General features: G+C 38.6%; 1 protein-coding gene across 1 annotated transcript in view; it reads left to right on the forward strand.

Annotated features, from left to right (window-relative positions):
- NEBL (nebulette) overlaps positions 1-24,940 on the forward strand; it is a gene marked incomplete at its 3' end in the record, with an annotated part of 349,160 nt that overhangs the window by 154,366 nt on the left and 169,854 nt on the right. The window lies entirely within an intron of this gene.

A 24,940-nucleotide genomic window follows, 5' to 3' on the forward strand; every position in this document is an offset into this window, starting at 1 on the left:
GGCGCAGTGGTTGAGAGTCCACCTGCGGGGACGTGGGTTCGTGCCCCGGTCCAGGAAGATCCCACATGCCGCGGAGCGGCTGGGCCCGTGAGCCATGGCCGCTGAGCCTGCGAGTCCGGAGCCTGTGCTCCGCAACAGGAGAGGCCACAACAGCGAGAGGCCCGCGTACCGCAAAAAAAAAAAAAAAAAAAAAAGTGGAAGCTAGCATGAGGAAGCAGTGATCTTCTTTATAGCTACACCAATAACGATCCTGTAGATAGTGTATATACAATTGCAGCAGCATGGTATAGTACCTTAGGAAAAGTAGACTGATTTTTATCCATTTAATCAGCATTTAGTCCAACCAATACCTTAAAAATGTAGTATCCGGAATGAATTTTTAAATTAAAAATTAATAATATTGCTTTGGGCTGGCTAATACAGGACTCCAAGATAGTAAGTCAATAGCATCTTTTTTTTGGGGGGGTGTTAATAACTCCCCATAATTGAATGAGATAAAAACTTCTTTTAAATATAAAGCAGATGCTTGGATTTATTATCCTGCTTCTTCATTTTAGTGTTTGGAAAAAGTATGATTTCACTTTTTCATTCTCATTTGTTTCATTTTAAATTTTCAAGTATGTTTTGGCTAAGGTATATGATAGAAATTAATACTCAAGAGAAAACAAGGTTCTAGGTCATTTATCTAAACATATGTAACGAAATTATGAAACTTGGACTTGTTCATTGTAATTCAATGCTAGTTTACTTCAAGAACCTATAAATCATGTATTTGTGTGTGTTTTGGTATATTAGGATAAGTAGAGAACCACAGAATTTATTTTTGAAAGTGATTTTAGATATCATTTCATTTAATCTTCCTTAAGCCATCGTTTAGGCTAATTAAACCATTGCAATGCCAGCACACTTGAAAGATGACTGGTGCTGGACTGCTTGTAATCCTCATATTAAGTTACCTCTGTTAGGATCCAACCCGAAAGTACTTTGGAAATTTTGAAAAGAAGAGAATAGTTATTGAATTATGTTCAGCTTAATTATTTTGCTTAGGTCAATGAAATATGTGACATTTCCATTACAGTTAGCCCTATTTTAAAGTGTGTATTTGTTTTTGAGTAGGCTGATCTGGTTTTTACAGCAACTGAATCAACTTTTGAACTGTTTGGTTGCTGCATTAGTTATGTATATTATTTGTGAATTAGTAGATATATTACACATTTTTGTTATATGGATTATATAATTATATATGTGGATTGTTTTGTATGAATAATATATATGGTATATATTATATGGTTGTATTTTACTTATTTGGAGAAAGCACATATACACAACTACTTATATATTAGAACTTTGCAGGAGGACAATGATTTCGATGTATGATTGTCTCTGATCCCTCATTTAGCACTTCACCTGCTTTGTAGAGCAAGATCCATTCTCCATGCTTGTAATGCCACTGGGTCAGGAATATTTACCGTTACCCTTAACCTGAAGGGATGTGCGTCTACACTTTTAATTTATTGCACAAATAATTTTATAACAGCAATAATGGAAATAAAATTCTGAAATCATGTAGAGGTGATCCAATGCATCAACATTTTTATTTTCCTTCCAGTCTTTTTATATATGGATGCATGCTTTTTAAAAAACAGGATTTAGTCCTAGCTTACATTTATCTCTTTATTCAGCACAGCTCTTCACCCTGAATATTGTATGTTTAGTGGAGATGAATACTTGTAATTATGGAACATGGTTTTTTGTTTTGTTTCGGTTTGGTTTTTTTGTCAAATAGAACAAGAGTTTTTTCAATACTTTGGGTGTTTCTGACTAACCAAAATGAGTAGCAGGACTTGAGAAATTTTGCTAAAGTTCGTCTGATATTTAATTAGCACTTTAGTTTGAGATTTCATGGTAATAAAGTTGATCCATGTTCTGGTATTTTTTGTGGGGATAATCTTATTTGAATGTCACGGAGTCTGCTTTAAAAAACATATTTTTTGAACACAATTTTCAGCGGGTGAATGCACCTTCCTTCCTTGATCACCTTGCCCGTGGGGATGAAGTTGCCAGGATCCAGGGGAGACTGAGGGCATTATAGAAATGGGTGGCATTTTCTTTAGCGCATAAAACCAGGGTAAGAAACGGCTGCATTGGACAAGAGCTCATCTTGCGTGGGAGGAGATTTCCCAGGCCTCCTTGTAAACCTTTGATGAAAGGAATGACCCTGGCTAATAGAATGCCCTCAATTCTTCTCTTTTCTTCTTAAAAAAAAGTTGCATTTAAAGTTTGGTAGGGTAAAAATTTCTCATTGTCAAAACCTGATGAAACAAAGATGTCCTTCTTGGTCAAGTTGAAAACTTTTAGCAGTTTGTCACCTCTCTAGAAGTAATAGTTTTAGTTCAAAATTTTATTTTGTGCTATATGAAAAACACAAATAACATTCCATTCCACTAGATTATTTAGTTTTGTCCTCTGGACCCTGTCAAATAAACTGACAACTACATTGTTCGGGTAGCTTGGAAACAAATAATTTTGTTATTAAGTTGAAATAACATCATGATAACATCATGATAATTTGATTTAAAATGATGGTGGAAGTCAGTGTAGCTTTCACAAGTTTGATATTAGATTTTTACTGTGTGTTCTTTGTGTACCTGTTTTTAATATAATCTTTTTTTTAAAAGAAGTTTGTAGAGTTTTTTTTTTTTTTTTTTTTTTAATTAAACTTTCTGTTGGATTTTTAAATGTTTGCCTGGAAAGCGTTGATAGAAAGTGCTCTTTTCCCTCTTTGTTTTTTTTTTTTTTTTTTTTTGCGGTACGGTGGCCTCTCACTGTTGTGGCCTCTCCCGTTGCGGAGCATAGGCTCCGGACGTGCAGGCTCAGCGGCCATGGCTCACGGGCCCAGCCGCTCCGCGGCATGTGGGATCCTCCCGGACCGGGGCACGAATCCGTGTCCCCTGCATCGGCAGGCGGACTCGCAACCACTGCGCCACCATGGAAGCCCTCCCTCTTTATAAGTTTTGACTAAAAATTAATTGGGTGAGCTGTTTAATATTTTTACCTTTTGATAAATGACATGGATTTACAGAATAGATAAATTAAGGTAAATTACTTTCGCTTTAAGAAAGTAATTGCTCTAAAAGATTTTTAGAGACCAACTCTCTGAGGCATTTAAAGTAGGACTTGATTAACTAAAGTATAACTTACAGTTAACCGTAAGAAACCAGTATTTCGTAGCATCTGATACGTTTAGGCATTTTTTTTCTTGGCTGTGTGTATCATGTGTAGCATTTTTCTGGAGCCTCTCTTAGCAGAGGTAAGTGCATATGTATCATTAGTTTGTGATGGGGCTGCCCAGTTGGCCCATTCAGTTTATTAATGAGGCCAAGGTTTGGGCTCTGTCCCTGGACAAACCAGTTACTGTAATTTCTCTCTACCCTGTACACATTAGACTGCACTAGTTATCACTGGATGCCTGTGAATCCTTAGGAACAGATATTTTGGGCATAAGACTTTGCAATTTGAGAACAACTGTTATGTTTATTGCTATAGAGAACTGGAGTGATTAAGGAAAGAGGTTTTTTTCCCAAGTTCGGTGTTATGGTTTGCCAAAGTTTAATCAGAAAACTCCCTTTATTTCACTGATGAGTTTTGAAAAGAATTCTAAAATATATTGAAATTAAGCCATGGTTGAAGTTTAGTGTACATTTTTGCCTTAGAATAGAAGCACAGTCATTATATTTTTATTTGGTGCTTATTATAAGCTGTCTCAGGATAATTGTTCTCACCGTCTTTCATGGTTAATTCTCTAGATGATTTTATAAAAGGAAGCTCAAATATTTAGCATTCTACAAGACCTACTGGGATCATCTAGTTTAACTTTCTCACCTTACCAAGTGAAGAGATAGGATCCTCAGGGAACCTGCTCAGGTCACATAGCTTGTTACGCCCAGCTCCAAGTTTACAATGCAAGTTCCTTCACCAGCTTGACCCACTCCCTGCAATGCTGTTTCCAGGGAGTGGGGTTTCTACCCACCTGGAATATCAGCTTCCAGCCTTAGCATTTTCCTTATTCTTTACTTAAATCAGATTATGGTTGGCCCTCTGTATCTGTGGGTTTGCATCCGTGGATATGGAGGGCCGACTGTAAGGGACTTGAGGATCTTTGGATTTTGGTATCCATGAGGGGTCCTAGAACCAATCCCCCTCAGGTACCCAGGTATGACTTTATAGTTAAAACATTCTAGTGAGTATTGTGAGATCTTACTGTGAAGCATTTTAAGTTTATTGTCGATCTGCTCAGATCTACGTAAAACTTGGCATTCTTTCTCACTTAAGACATAACTGTCCTCATATGAGAATTTATTATTCTTTATGTGGGCATTTCTAAACAAAACTGTTATTGAAAAAGAAAATACCAAAATGACTAGAAAAAACAAATGACTAGAAAATATCAAAATGACTGGAAAGATTTTGGAGGGGGGAGGAGATAGTAAGAACTTCTGAATACTTACTATGTGCTAAATCATTCAAAAGGGTATAAATGGGATGCCTGCCAGTTCCTGTTCTTAGGTTTTTAGGAATTCTGCATAATGGAGAAAACACCTTTCAACAGAAATACCAGGCATACACAGCTAAATCACAGTTATCTTGTTTTCAATCATTTTTTGGAATTATCTCCTCTTCAGAAAATAGTTTAAAATAATATTTTTGTTATATTATTGTTTGCTTTGCCTAAGTGTGGTTTTCACTAGTATCTCAAATGGTGACATCCCAGCAAATTCTGGAATACAGAATTCTTGCTCAAGTTTAACTGTTCTTTACTTATCTGCAGTCAGTTGGGGAAGGGGACTCCCATTTGAGGAGTTGTTAAAAAATATATTTAGGGACTTCCCTGGTGGCACAGTGGTTAGGAATCTGCCGGCCAGTGCAGGGGACATGGGTTAGAGCCCTGGCCTGGGAAGATCCTATATGCCGAGGAGCAACTAAGCCCGTGCACCACAACTACCGAGCCTGCGCTGTAGAGCCCGTGAACCACAACTCCTGAGCCCGCGTGCCACAACTGCTGAAGCCGGCGCGCCTAGAGCCCGTGCACCACAACAAGAGAAGCCACCTCAATGAGAAGCCTGTGCAGTGCAACAAAGAGTAGTCCCCAGGGCTTCCCTGGTGGCGCAGTGGTTGAGAGTCCGCCTGCCGATGCAGGGGACACGGGTTCGTGCCCCGGTCCGGGAAGATCCCACATGCCGTGGAGCGGCTGGGCCCGTGAGCCACGGCTGCTGAGCCTGCGCGTCCGGAGCCTGTGCTCCGCAACAGGAGAGGCCACAACAGTGAGAGGCCCGCGTACCGCAAAAAAAAAAAAAAAAAAAAAGAGTAGCCCCCATCTCGCAGCAACTAGAGAAAAACCTGCGGACAGCAACGAAGACCCAATGCAGCCAAAAGTAAATTAATTAATTTAAAAAAATTAGACAGTGTTTTATGATTTTTTTTGTTTGTTTCTTTAACTACACGATGGATTGCCAAACCACATGCAGATGATTGGCAGGTATCTGCGGTTTGGGATTATCGGAACCACTTTTCTCATGGTGTGTATAGTTGAACTTTGATCACAAACAGCTGTGTTAAGTCTTAGCCCAACAGATGACAGGTATGATACTGAGAGGAAAGTAATCTGGAAGCCTCTAAAACCCATTCTGAAATTTTATCCACTAACAAAATGTATATTAATTAGGACTTTTTTTTGTTGCAAGTGCCAGAAAACTCAACCACACCTGGCTTCAGAATTGTTGCCTCAGGTACCTGAAGAGCCCAAGGGTGAAACTGGTTTTAGGGCAGGGCTGCCTATAGGGGCTCAAAGGGTTTCGTTGGGGCCCAGTTTCTCTCCATCTCTTAATCCTGTGTCTTCTGCGACAACTCAGGTTTCAGGCTGGCTTACCTATGTGGCTGAAAGACAGCTGCCATACCTTCAGCCTACATCTCTGTAGGTGCCAGTTCCGTGAGGAAGAGGCCCCCACCAGTGATCCCACTGTTTCTCTCTGGTCCTGATTGGCTATTGTGTCAGTGGTTGAACAAATCAAGGGGACTGCACTACACTGTCTGGCCAGTTCCAAGTCACATAATCCACCCTTGTAGAGAGCTGGGGAGAGCTGAGTTCTCAAAAGAAAGTAAGGGTGTTACACCAAAAGAAGGGGTGGTGGATGCTGGGTGGTCAGAGAATAACAAATAGCGACCACAATATAGGGGATAATTTGTGCTTTCCACCTCATAAAGTACTCATTATGTGGTTTTGCATTTACTGTGAAATGTCATAGAATCTTTCACTTCATAATACTAGGAAGGGAGTGAGATAAACTATTTTTCTCTTTCTGTAAAACTAACATTAAAATGCCTTTTGGTGGAGGGCTGGTATTAGTATTTGAAGCCACTTTCGGCAGACTGTCTCTCCAGTAGGACTTGTCCCTGAACCAATAAGACTCTTTTTGAATGTTATGTGTCCTGTAGCCCTTGCTCCTTCCGGCACATGAGGTTTGAGCTTGTTCCCGTGTAGTAAGACAGTAAATGAAATCACCTGTGTGTTAAAGTTAGGGCGATCCACAGGATGTCAGTGTGGTAAGAGGCTTCAATGGAATGTCTGAACCGTTCTGATCAGACTTGGGAAAATGTGAAAGTCTTGCCTCTTAGAAGGGAGAAATAATAAATTTAAAATATGCTCTGTCTATAAGACGATTCAAAAAGTATTGATACCTAAATAGAAAATAACTCTAACTCTTGCTAACAAAAGCAGCAAGAAGAGCTGGGTCCTGGGGCAGGACCTGCTAAGCCTCTAAGCAAAGCCATTTCTAGCTTTCAGGGTGGTGCCGGCAGTGCGTAGATCCTTGTCATCACCCTGGCGCTGAGGTGGGAGGGGCTGTCTCTGTGTTAGTGGCCCCCACTGACAGTTTGCTGAGTTCACCAGTAAGGGTACTGGTGAATGGTGGTCATCTCCACTGCTGCCCACGATAGCCCTGCCGTCTACACTGTATGTACGTAACCTCAATGAATATATTGTAGATGCACTGTAGATGTTGGTGCATCTGCCCGTTTCCATTTCTTCTTTCTTCTCCAGCTACTTTTCTTTCAGTTTCTTTTCCACTATTTCAAGCACTCAATTTTTTCTTTCTTTTTCCTGGTTCTCTCTTTTCTCAGCTTAGTGATCACTAAAGCTGGACAGAGGTATCACTTAGCCTGTTCACAGATGACCTTTGGATCTTTTGGCCGTGACCAACCCCAGCACTGTATATGACTGTATTTGCTGTTAATGTGGTAGGTTTCATCACATGTAGACAAAACAGGTCTATCTCGGTTCATAATCATGACACTACGTACACATCTCCAACACCCCTTTTATCGCAGGGATTTGCTATGTGAAATCAAGCCTGAGTTTTTGTTACAGTAATTGATCGAGTATTTATTGGTGACAGAATATGGGATAAATATGCAAAGTATGGGCCATTCTTATCAATAATGGAAACAGTGACATCATATCTACCTTTATCTTTGCCACGATGACTTTATTTCTCAATAAAAGGGAAATTACTACAAGACTGGGTTTGAAAAGCTAGTTAGCACAAGCAGTGTGGTAAAGAAAGTTGCTTCTTTCTCCTTAAAAATTTTTTTGAATGGCATATGTATTTTATTCATTTTAAATTTTTGTCAGAGCTTCAAAGTACATAACTTATGATTTTAATAAGATACAGCAGTCCCCTCTGTACTTCTTCCAACCTCTAATTCCTTCTCTCCAGAGACAGCCACTTGTAAGCCTTTGATTTTCTTTCTGGCACCTGTCTATTCTATATATTACTATTTGTAAGCTTAAAATTTTTTTAGATGTTATCTACTGACTTTTTGATATGGAAGAAGATCTATTCTTTGTTAAACCGCCCCTCCCGATCCACCCAATATAGTTATGTCACATTTTTTTGGTTTTTCAGTATCCTTTGTTTACAGGCAGAACCCAGAGATATGGTGGGTTGGGTGCCACAATAAAATGAATATTGCAATAAAGTGAGTCACACGAATTTTTGGTTTCCTAGTGCATGTAAAAGTTATGTTTACACTATGCTGAAGTGTGCAATAGCATTATGGCTAAAAAAAATATATAGATACCTTAATGAAGAAATACTTTTTTGATAAAAAGTGCCAACCATCACTGAGCCTTCAGTGAGTCATAATAGTAACATCAGAGATCACCGATCACAGATCACCATAATAAATATGAAAATTATGAAAAAGTTTGAAACATTACAAGAATTACCAAAATGTGACACAGAGATATAAAGTGAACAGATACTGTTGGAAAAATGGCACTGATAGACTTGCTTGAGGCAGGGTTGCCACAAACCTCCAATTTGTAAAAAAAATGTGATATCCATGAAGTGCAGTAAAGCAAAGGGCAATAAAATGAGGTATGCCTGTATTTGGACTATTAAATATTGTTCCTGGCTGAGCCAATGAATGTACTATGATTATACTTTCTTTCTTGAAAACCTTTTTTCTTTATTCCTAGAGTTGCTAATTTCTTTTGTACCTACTTTATCTCCACACTCTGATAGTCTTAAAAGTCCTTTCACTAGATCTACGTGCATTAGGTAATCTATCAATTCAATGATTTTTTTCTTGAGATGTTCCTCCCAGAGCTTTTTGTCTCCTACTCTAATCTGGACTGCTTTTTCTCTGAGTTTGTTGAATAGCTTTGTCCTGGGATTCTCTTCACCATTACGCTGGGCTTTCCCTTTGCTTTTTTTTTTTTTTAACTCTTGGATACCATGTCTTCTTTCTTGGTTTACTCCCTCTTTTTGGTGGAACACATCCTCCAGTAGCTTTCTGAGAAAAGGTATGTGGTTGGTAAATCTTGAGTCCTTACTTGTCTAGAATCATCCTACCCTTCACACTTGGTCAATAGTTTTGGCTGAGACTACTTCAAAACTTTTCTCTCTTTAGGTGAAAGATAATTCTGGTGAGTTTATATATTTTTTTGGTGAAATCATTTTCATTAAGAGTTTTGAAGGTATTTCTCTATTATTTCTATATTAATAAAGAAATTGACATAATATCTAAAGCACAGATTTTTTTTAAAATTTGCTTTGCCTTTTATTGATGGTTTGAAATGAACTAGAATGAATGTTTTAGCAGTTTTGTATTTACTTACTTGAATTTGTTGTTTTTATCTTATTGCTCCCAGGCAAAATCTTTCTCTCTTCAGGTAAAAAATAATTCTGTTGATTTTCCTTCAGTATTTGGTTTTCAAATGTCACTAAAAGAATGATGGTTTCATACCTTGACTCCGGGTTTTCTCATATAAGAAATACCAAGATTTCATCATTTGCATCTCCATTAAAAAGGGAAAAAAATCATATATTAAATAAACATCCAAGTACATCCTGTATATTTTGGATTTATTGTTATTCCTACTGAATATTCACATATACATCATATTTTTGTCAAGTTCATCTGTGACACTCAGTGGACAATGCCAGATCCATAGAAATTTCATTTGTTCAGAAATTATCTAATTATTTTATGCATTTTTATTGTTTTCATGCTCATCTTCCCCATTTCTTTTTTAAAAGATGGATGTATGTTCCTACCCAAAAATACCATTTAAAGTTTATATATATATATATATATATATATATATGTATATACATACAAATATATATAATTATATTGAATAATTCTCTAACCATAATTTAGGTATATTAGGTGGTTGGGGAACCAACAACTTTTGTGGCAAGAAGTGGAACCAATGAGGGGAGACATGGGGGCTCCCAGGTTTGCAGTTTTGAAAACTCATTTTGGATGCAGATTGCAGAGACAGGACAACATGCAAAACGATTAGTAGGAAGGGATCACAGTCATTCAAGTGAGTGATGGTGATGGCTTGGGAATGGAAGTGGTGAAGGCAATGGAGAAAAGTAGGTTGCATTTGAGATACTGAGGAGAGATGATCGTTAGCACCTGAGGCTGGGAATTGGGTGGGATGAGGTGAAGAAAAAGAAATGAGAGGAGACTGGAGACTTGGAAAGCAACTTGTTAATTTCACCCAGAAATGTGGTGAATAGGATAGACTCACAGATCAAGTAATCTGATACTGGTAAGCTGTATATTCCTCATTTAGAAAAGTAAAAGGATTTGGTGTTTGGATTAGAGTATTTAATCCTGGATGAGTCTTTCCTGGGCCTGGGGTTAACAGGTTTCAGACCAGGGGGGTGTTTAGGAAGCTGGAATATTTATGGGTGGGTGAATTTAAATCTAATTTCAGTGTCTGTCCTGTTTAACTGGGAATTGTCTCGCTGATTACATATATTTTTCGTATTTATTTCCTTAATTTTTTTCTGTAGTGTTTTCCATAATTATTGGGAGCCCAGAACATTTACACGAAGAAAACAGATTTTCAAAGGTTTTTTGGTTTCATATCATGATTTTAAGATTAATTTTTTTAATGTGATACATTACCTCAAAATATTTTCTTTTTTGGTAACACTGTTTTCCCTATTTGTTCCTGAGCAAAGACTAGAGATGAGCATTTGGCTTGAGTTACAGATAAAACCAGGGATGTATTGGTTATTGGTTGCATTGCATTCTGAATTAAGAAATGGTACCTAACAATCTGACAGTGTATTAGGGCAAATGGTGGTTGGCAGGCGCCTTTCAAAGCTACTGTTCTGATGCTTTTGTTCCATTTGCCTTTTAAGTTAAAATGCTAGTTGGAGTGGACAGATACCACTCATTGCACAATCTCTTTCACCCCCGGTGAGGGGCCTTTTGGTTGCTTCAATCTGAGCAGAAGAATGGGAGCAGCAATATCTGGCTGCAGCCCCTCCTGCTGTTCCTGTGGGCTCCCAGGCCAGGGTGCCTGTAGGGGCTGCCTCCTCTTCTGCAGTCACAGCTTGGTGGTTCTTTGTGTGAGCTGTTATCAATTTCAGTGGATACGCTTTGTTACCTCTATTTGTACTATAACTAGAAATTTGATAAGGTTATGTGCCTGTCAAATGATTTAGATGTCAGGTGTAGATGCAACAAAGCAATTTTGACAAGTCAAACATTGGTGCAAAGCAGGGGGATGAGGGTGACCTGCTGATAGAAGAAAGTAAAATCTCTTACGGCCTCACTTTCTTTCTCTTTTAACTCTAGGTCAGTACTTTAACCTCTTTAATTTGTCCCTTCTTAAGTGAATGTGACATGGTGACTTCCAGCTTCTATCTAAAGGGCAGTGAAACGGAGGCCTGCCGTTGGAAGGTAGATGCTGGCATTTAGGGAGATTTGACTTTGGGTATTCTGATAAAAACATCTGGGTCTGGAAACTTTATCTTTGACTGAAGCTGAGATTAAGGTCTTAGAAGACAAGGTTTATTAATGCCAGTGTCTGTTCACATATGTGTGTTACAGAGAGCCTGGTATTTTTAGTAAGCAGTGCCCCTTTCTTTTAGGTGGAGGTAAAGGCCCAGTGCTTGCAGTACATTTGTCGTCCTGTGTTCTGCAGCCCAGGCAATGATTTGATGGGTATTGCTCATTGATTTGTCATATCCTCTGTTGGATGAAGAGTCGGTTGAGCCTAGGATTAATAGGTTTAAGTTTCTTAGAGCCTTTCTGTTTTTTTCCTTGATGGATTAAGTAACTTGTACCTCTGAGCTATCTCAATATCTAAATCTCTTTACTGCCCACATTGAATATGTAGCTTTGCCTTGGCATGTACCTCAGCAGAAAATCCCCCATTTTACCAGTGGCATGTTGGACAGTAGTTACCCCCTTAAAGGTTAATGTGTCCAAGAGACGCTGCTGGAGTTCTAGGGATACTTCCAGTATTTTGCCACTTGGGTTTGTGAAGTTATGGAATGCATGTAGGAATTCAAGTGTAACTCATCTTGACAAGGGTTTCATTATACTCTGCAAGCACAATTCAAAGAAATAATGAATTTATATTCAGGGTAGTCTTGTTTGAGTTTATTTAAAGAAATGAAACACACAATCCCTATAATAGCTCTCGCTACAGAAGTATTGATGGTGCTGACAAAGAGAAAACTCAGACCAGATGGTTTCCAAACAGTGGAACCACCTGGCTCCCTGGCAATGCCAACTTATTCCTGTTTCTCAAATAGCTGTACTCTCACGGACTGTGAAATGTATAAGTGAGATGTTCATGGGCTCAGGCAGAATACCATTCCAAAATTAGAATTATTAAGAGATGTTAAAACACTTATCCGTGTCAACTCAAACTGGCCACTCTCTTCCGTTTACGTTTTTTTCTTCTTTCTCTTTGTAACTATAAAACCCAGTTCTTTTCTATTTCCACATTGCAGAGAGAAAAAACAAAACAAAACTGTTCCTTCTTGAGATGTTTATTCTGGAGGGAAAAGAAAGATCCTTTGTCCTTTTGGGAAATGGACCCACCAAAACTCCATTCATGTTTTCAGACCAAAGAGGAGACTTTTAGGTCAGCAAGGGAGGAATAGAATTGTACCTATAGCACCATGAAATTACACTGAATCATGAAACTTCATAGGAATATAACCAAGATAATATATTAATCGATGTGCAGACATGCAGTAATTTTTTTCTAATTATAGTGTTAAACTTTGGGATTTTCTTGAATTACTTAGTATCTAATTTTTCATGTTGGAAATCAGACCTTTCTAAGTTGATGCTTAAGAAGGCAATCATGTTAAAGTTCCATTTTGAAGTGGTTACCTTAGCTTCTTACTCATTTGATGAACACCTAACTGAGCACCTAACTGGCAGTGTTTGTAACCATTAGAGATCCAGTACGGGATAATGTATGTAACATGTGAGACAATTTAAACATTAAGATATTTACGCTGTTGTTTAAAATCTAGTCTTTTTAAAGAAGTAATGATGATTTTCATCAAAATTACATTTCAATCTAAGTGAAGGTCTTTGAAGTTTACCAAGTGTTTGAATTACCATCTCATGGTGTGATAGGCTAGAAAGAGCCAAGGCTTTCAAGACGGCAGATCTGGCTTTGAATCCTGGCTCTACTGCTCACCAGGCGGTGATGTTAGGCTTGTGTCTTAATCACCAAGTCACAGTTTCCTGTATTAGCTTGGATTCTGGGCTGTAAGAGATGGAAAACCCAACCCTCATTCACTTGGACAAAATGATAATTTCTTTTGAGAATATTAAGGTACACAAATCTGTGGACAGGAATGTGCCTGTTTCAGCTTCAGGAACAGTGTGAATCAGGACTCAAAAGTCAGCAGGCCACGACTCTTTTTGGCTGATGGACGGCATCTGCCCCTTTGGGTTCTGGTGGCGGCAAGCTTGGCTGTCGACAGTTTCAAAGTTTTATGTCTTAGAGTTTTTTTTTTTTTTTTTTTGCTGTATGCGGGCCTCTCACTGTTGTGGCCTCTCCCATTGCGGAGCACAGGCTCCAGATGCGCAGGCTCAGCGGCCATGGCTCACGGGCCCAGCCGCTCCACGGCATGTGGGATCTTCCCGGACCGGGGCACGAACCCGTGTCCCCTGCATCGGCAGGCAGACTCGCAACCACTGAGCCACCAGGGAAGCCCATGTCTTAGAGTTTTACTTGCCAGAGGGAGAGACTCATTCTGCACTTTGGATCTCAATTCCCAAACCCCCTCAACATCTAGACTTGGACTAGCTTGGGCCAGATGACTGACTGCCTTTGGGACGATCCTTGGTGGTTAAGAAAGTGTGTCCTGTAGGGAAACGAAAGCTCTTGAGAAGACCTACATGGGTGAATGGGGCCCGGGACCGTTACCAGAAGGAGGTTGGGGGCGGACCAAACAATAGTCGTCTCCATTACATTTCTCATGTGTAGAAAATGGTAAATAGGCATCTCTTTTACAGTGATTTTGAAGATTGAGCAGGATAGTCTGTCAAATGCCTAGTATAATGTCTGATACCTTGTATCTCTTTAATAAATCATAGCTGCTATAACATAGCAGGGAGGCAACTAGCCAGCATTTCTCAAAACTAACACCTGTAATCAGTGTGAAGCTCTCACACTTAACTAAGAAGCATAAGTAGCCATAATTCTTCACTTCATTCTTTAGCACTGCTCATGTATTTATTTCTCATAGGCTCTTCCCTGTGGAAGACCTGAATTAGGACTATGTTTCTAGTTGTAGTATAGGTATGTTAATAACCTGTAAACATTTCTGGGAAATTTATGTTTTAAATAAAATTCCATATTAAGGATTGAATCTTAAAAATTTTCTTTTGATTAAAAAGCCTTACTGAGATCCATGGTTTTTTCTGGGTGGGGAAAAGTATCTATCGTGGAAGATATTCTCAGTGTCATTTGTGTGCATATTAAGTGTATAATGTATTTAGATTTTTTCTTCTTCTGCATTCTTTTTTCCTTTGTTTTTGCTGTTATAGTTTTTATTTTCCTTCCCCCCGAGTTTTGTAGAAGTGGAAGAAGCATGTTTTCTTACAGAAAAACAGTCGATGTTGCCTGATGGATAACGCTATTGCAGGTGTGGGAGGGTTGTTAGGGCCAATTTTAAGGACAATATCAATCTGTTAGGAAGCAGGCGCATGTAAGAAAAGCTTGGGGGTGGGGGATCATCTGTCACTTTCATCAGCTGTGACTCTGAGATTAAGAACAGGTTACTTTCATTTTCATGACTGTTTTGTGTTAGTTCAGCTCTGTTTGTTTACATTTGCTTGATTCTTGATTTTATCCTTATCTCTTGACTGTAGTTTGAATGTAGCTTTCTTTTCTGAATGACTGATTTGCTAATTAGCTTTATCCTCACTGGAAATTACCCATTTTCTAACACTTTATAATTCAGAATACGCACACAGGAATGTTCCCCGTTGTAACTTCTTATCCATCCTCTCCTTAATTTAAAGTTGCATGATATCTTCTGGTTCAAAATAATTTGAATAATATTCTACTCTGTGTGTGAATTAGGCCGTGTATATTTAAAAAACATAATCATGTAATGGGATGAGACTGGCTCTCTCTAAAGGATTAATAATTAAGAGAACACGTGTTCAGAAATCAAAATTCATAAATTGTCTGAATAATTATATGTTATTTAAAAAGTAACATGGCAACATAAATCATCGAGTCAGGCTCTATGAGTCAATTACTCTTCAGGGCTAAATCAGGTATTAGAATATTAATTGTTTTTTGCTTCTTTAGTACCTGAATAGTTAATTGGATGGTACTTTAGTTTCCTGGAAAAGTTAATCATCATCACCAAATATTAATGTTCTCCCCAGAGTAATTTATAACTCATAGGTAGAATTTGGTGGATTAGTTACATTTTTCTATTGTGAGATTCTCGGTGAAATATGCATTATATGTGTATATTTTAGGCACCAATTTTCTTCATCAGTGCAGATATGATTTTTGGTTTGAATCAATAGTTCCATCAGTACAGGCATACATCGTTTTATTGTGCTTTGCTTTACTGCACTTTGCAGATACTGCGTTTTTTACAAATTGAAGGTTTGTGGCGACCCCATGTCAAGCAAGTGTGTTGGCACCATTTTTTGGACAGCATTTGCTCACTTCATGTCTCTGTGTCACATTTTGGTAACTCGCACAATATTTCAAACATTTTCATTATTGTATTTGTTATGATGATCTGTGATTAGTGATCTTTGATGTTACTATTAAGACTCACTGAAGGCTCAGATGATGGTTAGCACTTTTTAGCAATAAATTATTTTTTAATTAAAATATGTACGTTGTTTTTTTAGACGTAATGCTATTGCATATTTAATAGACTACAGTATAGTGTAAACATAAATTTTATATGCACCAGGAAACCAAAAAATTCATGGGACTTGCTTTACTGCGATACTTGCTTTATAGCAGTGATCTGGAACAGAAACCACAATATCTCCGAGGTATGCCTGTACCAGAGTTTTGGCAATGACCTTCTTCCCCCGGCCTGATTCTTACGAATAGAAAATTTAAACAAGTGTTTCCTTCAAAAGAAAGACCTGAAAACACATTTTGGGTGAAAAGTATGGGCTGTGATAAACTTTACGTTGGGTGATAATTTTTGTCCCTTTTATGGCACCACAGATTCCATTACAGATAATGAACTAGCTAAAATTTTAGTTTTTAACATTTTAAAATTAGTTTTTAAATATATTCAATTGCTTCCACTTTCCTCTTTAATTATTTACAGGACATTGTTTATATCTTATATGTGTTCAGTTTGATTTTTTCATTTTGGCATTTTTTTTTCATTGTCCGATGAATTGAAAGATAATATCTGGGGAGATGCCAGAGAGAGACTTCTGCCTCCTATTAGATCTGTCACCTCAAACTCCCGCCCTTCATCGATAAAAATGAGCACTAAATTGTGTACCTGCTAGGATTTATCTGAAGATAATATAGGTGAAGTGTATTTTAATTTCTTTTTCTTTTTTTATTCATATTCTATTTTGATCTTAAAAAGACTGAAGGAGTTTCCAGGTACAGGTGGCACAGTGCCTGGCCCATGCGGTAGGAAGCGTTCTCTAGGTGTTTAGGTGCTGTAAGTTAACACATGCTTACAGGGGTTGAGTGCTCAGCCCTCCTTACACATTAGCTGCCAGCCTTCCCACTCTGGCTCTGCTCGCATGATATATAAACCACTCCGTGCAGTGCCTGGGATGTAATAGAGAGTTAATAGATGGCAGGCATTATTATCATCATCTTATTTAATTCTCACAAACGTACTGTCAGTGCTGTACTACAATTATGCTTATTTTGTACACAGGGAAACTGAGGCTCAGAGAGATTAAGTAACCTGCTTAAGGTCACACAGCTATTAAGATGTGGAGCCGGGGCCCAAGATGAGTTTGTCAAAATCCTAAACCTGAGCCGTTAACGTCTAAGCTACACTTTAGTGTCTTAGGAGTGATTTTTAATTTTCTTAGCTTATTGAGAAATTAATTAAGATATGCTTTTTATTATGTATTCAGAGTACTTGTTTAGAATAAAAAGTAGATTTCAATCATTTTAAAGTAAAGGAACTCCGAAACTGATGAAGTTGGATTGTGAATATACCTAGAATACTGACAAATCTGTAAATATTCAGTAAGTACCTCTGCAAATACAGTGGAAGGCTGATTGAAGGCTTAGAAATCTATGAAAATTATTTTTAATGCCTTTTACTTATGTTTAAAAAGGTAATTAAAATTTCAATTTTATTTAATTAACCATAAGTTTACAAATTATGAGATTAATTTATAAAAAACAAATTCACTTTTGAGCTCATTTGACTTAACATTTGTTAAAATTAACTTCACCTTAAAAAATATCCCTTAATCAGATTTTCCTTTGTAGTTGTTTAATTCCCATCTAGCATTGTAAGATTAGCCAATTTTCTGCATTTTAGACATTAAAGATACAAAACTTGGTAGTAATCAATCATGAAATAGTTATTAAGCTTTTAATACATGCTTAGCACCAAGCAAAATGCAATGAGATAGAAGGAAGCATATGGTACACATTCTCCAGTACTTTGAAATGTACTGAACTATACAAGATGGTACATAATAGAGTGCTGAATTTTGCAGATCAAACTAAGAATTCTGCATGTAGTTTAAAAATGACACGACCTTCACAACTCCCGTGGAAGAAAAGTAAAGTATCCATCATGTCATGAAAGATCATAAAATTGGTCACTGATTTTATTGTATCAGATGGAGACTTTAAAATGTGTGACATAAAGGGCAGAATAACATCAATCCGTAAAAACATGCCTGCAGATTTTAGGCTTCCGTTAAACATAATCGGACAAGGTAAGCTGCTTTAAGGCTAAATAATGTCCTCTTTTTGCTTCCTCTTCTGCCCCTGGATTGTTCTTAGCCCTCCTGTCTATTGTGATTCACCAAGAATTCTCTTGTACTGCTACTATTGCTCATTAATCCATGTTTGGAATCCCTTTCATCCTCTTCTCGATTTCTCCTTTCTTGCCTTTTTGCCTCATTTCATTATTTGCCAACATAGTGAAACAGCTTCATTAAGATGAAGACACGTAGAGGGACTAATTTAACTTTCTGCCTATCATGGCCACTGACTAAGTCACTTGGCCACTTAATGGAAAACCCAAGTTTTGTCTTTAAGCTGACTGAAAATATCCACTGAATTCCTGGCCTTGAGATTCTTTTCCTATTCACTTGCTCATGATTTTTCTTTAACCTCTGGTACCTCAGCTTCCCCATCTGGGGTTTTAAAACTCTGTCCCTGCTTTCCTTTAAAAAAAAATTTTTTTTTAAAATTTATTTGGTTGCACCAGGTCTTAGTTGTGGCATGCGGGATCTTTTAGTTCTTTTACTTGTAGCATGTGGGATCTAGTTCCCTGACCAGGGATCAAACCCGGGCCCCCTACATTGGGAGTGCAGAGCCTTAGCCACTGGACCACCAGGGAAGTCCCTGTCCCTGCTTGCTTTCTTTTTTTTTTTTTTTTTTAGCTTGAACTACGAACATTTATTTCTCACAGTTTTGGAGGATGGGAAGTCCAAGACCAAGGCACTTGCAGATTCAGTGTCTGATGAGGACCAACTTCCTGGTTCATAGACTGCTGTCTTCTCACTGTTACTTTCACTTCTCCCATGCTCTTTCCTAGCTATATGTGAGATGCATGTGTAGTAAACAGGGTTCTCATTTCAATATGTCCCTGCTTTCTTTGAAAACGTTTTATTGTAAAATGTTTGATCAATGCAAAAGAATATATGGAGCATACGTGTAAGTTTTACAGCTTGATGGTAAAGGGATTGCATGTGGATCTACCTCCAACTGAAGAACTTGAACATCACCATTAACAGTGAAGCTTCCCCCGCATCCTTCTCTGAGCAGATGTCCTCACAACTCTCCTGTTATGCTGATCAAGTCCCTTTCCCCCCACTTATTTACCACCATATGTATGTATTCCTTGCTTTTTTCTCCTTCAACAAAATGTTTCTGAGATTCAGCTGTAGGGACCCATGTAGCTGTTTATTTTTTACTCCTGGATAATATTATATTTTATGAATATACAGTAATTTATTCATCTCCTGTGGTTGCTTAAGTTGTTTGCAATTTTTTGGATAATACAAATGTTATTATGAACATGTTGGCCTATGTCCCCAGATGCTCATGGGCAAGGGTTCCTTTAGAGAGAAGCATACTTGGGTGTGGAGCTGCTGAGCTGTAGGATGTGCCCATCTTTGATCTCTTTTAATCTCCTTTTCCTTTATCATTCAACAATTTACCAGTCTCTGGTTCACTTGGCTTTTTTTAATCAGAAATGGCTTTCTGCCTAAGAATGGCCTTTCTCATTAGTCGTTTTCATTTTCTTCATTTATGTACATTGTTATAATATTAATAATTATGGTACTTGTAGCATTGGGGGAGAGAACTTATATTTCAGAATTAGCAAATAATTCAGTTGGCAGTTCCATTCACTGTTTTGGTTTTTAAGTTTTCCTTTTCTGTCATTGTGAGCCTTTTTCTTAAGCTTGGCCAGAACCACCCTTGGTTTTCAGGCTCTTTCTCTGTCTGAACTTGTGAGTGTTACTTGCTGATGACTCCAAACACAAAATATCACTGAGCATGCACACATTGACAGAAATCATACTTAAGCAATAAGGGTCATTTTTGAAATTTAATAAGAAGGAGGAAACTAATATTTGCTAATGACCTAGTAAGGGCATGTTGCTGCTTGATGTTCTCATGTTATTTATGTTAACCCTCCAAACATTGTGTAGCATATTGCTATTTTTTTCTTTTTCCACTTTATAACAGAGGATCAGGAGTGTTAGAGAAATTGAACAAATTAAGATCACAGGACAGAATTAGGGTTTAACTTCAGGTCTTTTGATTCTTGATTTAGGGTTCTAATCTATAATACAGGAAGATAAATATGTGTGTGTGTGTGTGTGTGTGTGTGTGTGTACACATGCATTTACATGTGTATGTAGCATATCAATATTAGGTAGCATTCAGTATTTGAAATATATTAAGTTACTTCTGAAGAAAAACATGGCGTCAAATTGCCCATTGTATATATTTCTTGCATTTGAGTTTAAGAATGCATTTTCAAAATGCCTTGATTTAGTTTTGAAGGGATAAGCCTACAGGCAACTGAGACTGCATTACCTTCCAGGTACAACATGTCCTCTTTCTGAACTCACAGTTGTGTCTTGATTCTCTGCTCCCTCCTTCTGTGTCCTTCCTGCCTTTTTCTGACAGGAGATGCAGATCACCTGGCTGGGCCTCCTGAAGAGGCCAAGGTCTCAGGCTGGGCCCAAGAACTCTCTGTCTTCTGTGGTCCTGGGATGTTCTCTAATAGTGGACGACTGCAGGGGGGAGGACCAAAATTGCCTGCCCTCTTACTGGTCTCCTGCTTCTGTTTTGCTCACTCCAGTGGGTTAATACAGTGGCCAGAAAGAGCCTGTTAAACCAGAAGTCCAGTGTGTTGCTGCTCTGCTTATAGCCCTCACCTCCTTCTGGTCTTACTTCAAGGTCACTTTCTCACTGAGGCCTTCCCTGACCACTCTATTTAAAAGGGCAGCATTCCTGACCCTTCTCATCTCACTTCTTGCTTTATTTTTCTCTTAGCCCCCCACTGACATACCATTTATTCAACTTATATAAATTTCACATCTTTTCTTTCACTCTGACTGTAATGTAAACTTCATGAGGCAGGGATCATTGACTGTTTTCTTTGCTGCATTGTTCCCACCTCTGGAACAGTACTTTGCTCATAGTAGGTGCTCAATAAGTATTTGTTGAATGAGCAAAGAAAAATAGGTGAATATTTGAGGAGATTCCAAAGAATGACACTCCTAGAATAATTTGCCATTGTTATTTGTAGAATCATCATAAAATACTTTTTAACAGGATAGAGGACAAGAGACCAGAGGTGATAATTTTATAGCCAATGCGAAGCATAGGGAAGAAAAGGCGTTTTTAGTGGGGACAGAGCAGGAGTTTCTAAGAGCAGCTTATATGAGGCTCAGTGAATACTTGCTGAGTTAATGTTAATATATAAGAGCACTGCGATGGACTGACTGTTTGTATCCTCCCAAAGTTCATATGTTTAAACCTAATCCCCAATGTGATGATAGTAGGAGGTGGGGCCTTTGGGAGGTAATTTGGTCAGGAGGGTGGAGCCCTCATAAATGGGATTCGTGCCCTAATAGAAGAGACCCCAGAGAGCTCCTTCATCCCTTACTCCATGTGAGGTTACAGTGAGAAGATGGCCATCTGTGAACCAGGAAGCAGGCTCTCACCAGACACTGAATCTGCTTGCACCTTGATCTTGGATTTTTCAGCCTCTAGAACTGTGAGAAATAAATTTTTGTTGTTTATAAGCCACCCAGTCAATGGCTTTTTTGTTATATCAACCCAAATGGACTAAGATAAGCACTATGGCTAGCAATTTCTTTCCAAATCTGATCTAGATCTGTGTTTCTTAGCTTAATCTCCCAGCTCTTCCCCCTTCTTCAGCCAAATGGAGCCATTTTCAGTCCCTGAATATGGGGTTCCTCTCTTACCTCTGGGTCTGGGCCACACTCCTGTTGTCTGCTTCTACTCCCCTTCTTTCTCTCTCCCCTGATCCCTCCCTTCATCCCTTTCTTAATCATTTTTCAATCAACTCACATGGGCCAGGTGCTATGCTATGTTCTTGGATTGCAAAGCACAAGACTTTGCCCTTGTCCCTGAGTTCCACGTGTTCTAGAGTAGGGGACTGTGACTCCATTGTAATTGCAGTTCAAGGTGATAACTGCTCTAATAGGCAGACGTAAGCTGTGAGGCTCAGGACTGGGGGGAGGCCAGTCCAGCTCACAGAGCAGCACCACTGGCGCTGAGCTTTAATGAATAAATGCATTATGCTTCCTGTGAGCTGAGGTTAGGAAACATTGTGTCAGGTACAAGGAACCCCAAGTAGCTGGTCGAGAGTACTCTTCACACAGTTCTTACAGATTTGCACAGCCTGCGGTGTGCCTTTTGTGGGGGATAGATTGTTGCCCAGCACCTGCACAGATGGGGGTCAGGATTCATCTCCACCTGTGTGGTGACTGGATGACACATCCAAGATGTTTTGCAGGGGTCTGATCATTTGCACAAATCCAACAAAAAATAAGTATCTATTCTAGAATAACTTTAGTAAAATTAGTAAACGTAAACTAATAGCTGATTCTTAATATATTTTGCTTTGTTAACCATGATCTGTCTGATTGTTATAGGACTGTTCTTTTTTTTTTTTTTTTTGCGGTACGCGGGCCTCTCACTGTTGTGGCCTCTCCCGTTGCGGACCACAGGCTCCGGACACGCAGGCTCAGCGGCCATGTCTCATGGGCCCAGCCGCTCCGCGGCATGTGGGATCTTCCCGGACCGGGGCACGAACCCGTGTCCCCTGCATCAGCAGGCGGACTCTCAACCACTGCGCCACCGGGGAAGCCCTAGGACTGTTCTTTTTGATGTCCTATGACAGAAACTGGGTAACCCTTTCAAGTCAAGCAAAACTAATAGGATGATGATAATGCTGGGTATTTGCACAATACCTTATACCTTCTAAAGTTCTTCCCTGTGATTTATCTCATTCAGTCCCTACAGCCTTATTAGTTAAGAATTTATCAGAATCTCTAATTAGAAATGAGGAGAAACTTTGGCTCAGAGAAGCTAGGAGACCTGTGAGGTGACTGGTAAGTGACAGGGATGGGATGTGAAATCTAGGCTCTTGTCCGCTAAAGCAATGCTTTTTCCCTGATACAATCCCCTATTTTTATAAACTCGTAAATCTTGTGTCACAAATAGAAAGAACCAGAGTGTAGAAGTAAATGAGGAGAAATTCACATGTTAATAATTCTGAGAACTCGCTGTACATGTGTATACGTTGTAGGCATGTTAGGGGTGGTGTATTAATCAGAATTCTTTTGGTTATTGAAAGGAGAGATATTAGCTCACTTAACTGTTAAGCCTGGTGGTTCTGGCTTTAGGAAGAGTTAGATCCAGGTGCTCGAATGATGTTGTCAGGAGTCTCTCATGATCTCTTGCTTTGCTTGCCTCTGTGTTGGCTTCATCATCATTGGGTAGTGGCCAAATTATGGCCAGCAGCTTCAGTTTTACAGCTTGCTAAACTAGCCAGACCGTGGAGAAAGAGCACCCCTTTCCCAAGAGTTCCTACCAAAGTCCTAGATCTGGGGCTCTTGGACACACACCAGATTCTGTGTGTGGGCCAATTCCTGGGCCCAGGGTGCAGTGCTCTCACTGGCTGGATGCGGTCATGTTGTGAGAGCAGAGGAAACACATGAGACTGAAGAGAGGAATCCTCTTACCTCCCTCTGACCTTTGAGCTCTTTTTATTTTTATATCCACTTGTCTCTCAGAATCAGACTATGCATACTTGCCAAACCATCAGATATAACATTTAAAATTAGACCTAAGTAGAGAGATAGGATGTAAGTGGCTGGGAGTACAGAAAAGAGAGGGACTGACTAAGGGCTCCAAGGCTCCCTGTGTGCAGTAAAGATTTACTGGGTGGATTGGTGCTTGAGTTGATGCTAAGAGTATAGGAGGCTTGGTTGTGGATCACCCCATTAAAAAAGGATTAAACATCTTCTAAAACTCTGCAATCCAGTTATGGAAGTGATTGTATACTATTCAAAACTAGTCACTTAATGTGGCAAGCCCAAATCAGATGATTCTTATGTGTCTTGTGAATGTGGAAAGGACACTTAAATGGTAATTAACTCAAAAGTTACAAGTCCAAAATTTACTGTTTTTTCTTTTCAGTACTTTCTTTGGAAATTGCCATTAAAAAAAACCCCCAGGCTAATCACAAAAAGAATATGTGATTGTGTCTTCTCTGAAATTGGTGTTAGGGATATTAGAACTTGGCTTATAGATTTTTCTTCTTATTTCTTCATTCCTGTTGCTACTATAACCTTGCCATCTTTCTTACTTTTATTATTTTACTGCTCTGCACCTTAGTGCTTACTTCAAGCAAAGCTAAATGTCTTCCCTGCTTAGTTAGGCATAAAACACTGAGAATGTACTGGTGTGTATCTTCACACATGCTGAGAGATTGAGAGTTAGAAGGCTAATCTCATTCAACATTTTCTGTAGAAGAAAAATAATGTGGTTTATTTGACCTTTTACTTATGGAAATAAAGTAAGGGTTTTAGTACTTTTATACATTTAAATGAAATGTGGAGGGAAAATTAGATATTCTTAGGCTAAAAGTGATGAGAGTATCTGTTTCTTTTTATTTATTGTCATCTGAGTTTTGTTTTTTTTTTTAAGCTCTTCAGGTAAAAGGAAATCTTCCAGTAGCCTCACAGACAGTAATGCCCGAGAGAATTGAGTATTTAAATACAAACACAACTCAACAAAAACAGTCATTCCATGATCAGTTAAGGAGACTTTTCAAATTTATATAGAAAGTAGCATTTACAGAATCATTTTTATTAGCTACCCTAAATGTTAATTATTAATTTAAGTTTTAATTTGAAGCTGATAATTATGAATGTGGAAATGGAGATTATATGAGTTATCAAAAATATGTTTCCATATGTCCTGATATCTAGCCTTTTAAAAAAATAAGAACAGTCCAAGTGATGTAACCATCTCAGTCATTAACAAGCAGGATATTTAACTGGTGTGACAGTTATTGTCATTATGCTAATAATAGGAGGTGGGGCCCTAGTAAGATTAAGCACTAGCTATTCCAATCCCCTGAGGAAACTGTAAAATTCAGCCTCACTGGGTTGTAATTAGAAAAGAAATATGTTTAAATACCGAAAAAAACTTAGGTACCTCACACAGTATGCCAAGGGCATGCGCTTGAAGCCTTTTAATCTCTAGGTGTGGCCTGTTCTATAAATATTTTCATAAGCATTTACATAGTCAACATTTGGCAGTACAACATTGTATAATCATATCCATATGCTTTGCCTTATGAAACAGAATGAAAACTTTGTTAAGATA

Source organism: Hyperoodon ampullatus (assembly GCF_949752795.1).
Source record: "Hyperoodon ampullatus genome assembly, chromosome: 3".
Taxonomy (NCBI): domain Eukaryota; kingdom Metazoa; phylum Chordata; class Mammalia; order Artiodactyla; family Ziphiidae; genus Hyperoodon; species Hyperoodon ampullatus.